Source organism: Lampetra fluviatilis, chromosome 4, assembly GCF_964198595.1.
Source record: "Lampetra fluviatilis chromosome 4, kcLamFluv1.1, whole genome shotgun sequence".
Classification (NCBI taxonomy): domain Eukaryota; kingdom Metazoa; phylum Chordata; class Hyperoartia; order Petromyzontiformes; family Petromyzontidae; genus Lampetra; species Lampetra fluviatilis.
The window spans coordinates 3371648-3374113 of NC_136278.1; the positions used below are offsets into that span (position 1 = coordinate 3371648).

Here is a 2466-nt window from a genome sequence, read left to right on the forward strand (position 1 = left end):
GGTGGCTTTTGATTGTCCCCGTTATAGAGGGTATTTGGCCTCCTCTTCAACGCTGATAAATGTATACATTGCATACATTGCAAACATTAAACTAGTTCCTACTCTTTTGTGCGAGGGTTAACATCTCACGTGAAATAAACAATTTCCCTTGATGTATTTCATAGTTTTCTGCGTGAAAGACGTGTGCGCGCGTGTACATGCATGCTGTTAACATTTTTTTTTATGACAAATGGAACTCGCCGCAAGAGATGTTTCATCACAGCTGTGTGGCAAGGCTACAGATTTTTTTTTTTAAATCACGTGAATACATAAATAACCGATTGATGATCGCTATTAATCTCAGGCCAGTGAATAGTGCCAATATGCGGTGTTTATTTTTGCTGTAACTTTGGATATGTGGGGTTATTAAATGTAAACAAGATTTGTACATTGTTGCTGCACTCCATCTGTCTTGTGTCCCAGAGGCCAATCGACCGGGATGGTGATGTCAGTGGACCACAACTCCTTGCAGCTCTCTTCATGCCAGCCCAACCAGAGCAGGGGGAACTGCCATGTGTCGCGGGGGTTGTGATGTTTATCTGCAATTTCCTATATCAGCAAATGTAACTCTTTTTAACGAGCAGTCCAGATTGCTGCAAACGGTTTGAAATCGGTGGCTTGAAATTAAATGTCAGTTGGCGTGCCAGCGATGGAGGCTGCTTTGGCAGCCTTCCTGTTTGGAGATAAATGTTTGGAATTAAACGCGCTCGTTATGCGCAGGAATCTGAGAAATTAACTCGTGAAATAGAACGACGCGGAGTGTTTGGACCAAGATGGTGCTCGCGTACATAACACTGTCCCAAGAGTTTGGAAAAGCACACTTGGGCTTGGTTACCAGTTTAGTAAAATTTGGTGACTTTCTCGACGTGAAAACAAACCTTGAGTTTGAGGAGCAGGTGTTTGTGGTGAGGCATTCGGAGGCAGGGGCACAGAGCTGCCTGAGAATGTGCAGAAAATGTTAATCGCAAATTCGGTTTATCCACAATAAGATAAAAAAATATTTGTAGTCGGAAATAAAACGGGTGCATATTTATTTCGTAGTTGGCATGTCCAGCAGCTATTGGACGGGGGGGGGGGCAGGAATGCTTGTGAAAGGCTTGCGATGTATTGCGTGTGTGTTCAAGTTCATTTATTAGGTGTAGCCCTGTGAGTCATTCGGCTCTTGAATCGGGTGCAACCGCAACAAACAAAAAGCAAAACATGAACAAGAAAACATCTTAATGTGACTAAGTGCAAACAGAAAATCCAACAAAAGACAGCAAAATATTGCAGAAAAAGCACCGTACACCAACGCTGTGTGCAAAAATCCCAGTGGGATGCAAGTCAAACAACAACAACAACCACAAGACAACTTAGATTAAGGCCATCAGTCTAACTGTGCTACAACAAACAAACATGGCCAAACCAAAAAACTTTTCGAAAAATCACCAAAATAAAGCCATAAGAGCAATGAAACAATGATCATAGGAACTGTGACGGAATTTTCACAATAAACGTCGTACACAACATGTACCGTCCTAGGACGGGCAAAATGCGAGTATGGTAATATTTACGAGAGTTAATGACAGGGACATGGGCACAGCCAATGGATTTTAAAATAAAAGCTTCGGATATGGAGATGCCGGGGATTGAACCCGGGGCCTCACACATGCAAAGCGTGCGCTCTACGACTGAGCTACATCCCCACCACACTGGCTCAGTCTGAACCCAGTAACGTGACCTCGTTGTGTAAGGGGGCTATCGGGGTCATGGCCTGATTTGAAGAATATACTCGGAAATCTCGCAGATCAATTCCTTTTCCCGTTTGTTCGATAGCGGCACTTGGAAGCAAGCATTACCTGGGCTACTTCCGAGTACCTTGAAAGTGACATCTCATCTACATTAGGGGTCATCACAAAGAACACAGGGCTTGACGAATGTGGCCCAGTGGCCTAATGGATAAGGCACCAGCTTCTGGAGCTGGGGATTGTGGGTTCGAGTCCCATCTGGGTCTTTAGTGTTTTGGTAAAAATTCAACGATCATATTTCTTCAAATCACAAGTTGATTTCTCATTCAATTTCCTAGGCAAGTTTTACCTCTACAGTTATAAAGAAAATTTCCCAAGTATCCTGATATAATTCCACTCGTTGAGTTATCCTTCAGCGATGAGGACTCCAGACTGATTTTCGTCTCACCCACTCCGGTCGACCACCACTCGGCAGGTCACAACATTTTTCTGTCGGCTTCTTCCACGCACTGCTCGAATTTGGAAGTCCATCCTGCGGTATCACGTCTAATAAACTTGATAATTTCCATAAATATGTTGACTCTTATCGACGACATCTTTGATTGTAGTGCTGTTCAATGCTGACCGTTTGACATGTTGGGCTTCTGGATCTGTACTCAGCAATCATAACGAATGAAAACAAGGAGACGTTTTGTCCAGG

General features: G+C 43.6%; 2 non-coding genes across 2 annotated transcripts; one reads left to right on the forward strand and one right to left on the reverse strand.

Moving 5' to 3' along the window:
- Positions 1-1652: 1652 nt before the first annotated feature.
- On the reverse strand, positions 1653-1724 carry TRNAA-UGC (transfer RNA alanine (anticodon UGC)). Its single transcript has one exon. It is a non-coding gene; the product is annotated as a tRNA-Ala (tRNA).
- Positions 1725-1959: 235 nt separating this feature from the next.
- Positions 1960-2032, forward strand: TRNAQ-CUG (transfer RNA glutamine (anticodon CUG)). Its single transcript has one exon. It is a non-coding gene; the product is annotated as a tRNA-Gln (tRNA).
- The last annotated feature ends 434 nt before the right edge of the window (positions 2033-2466 follow it).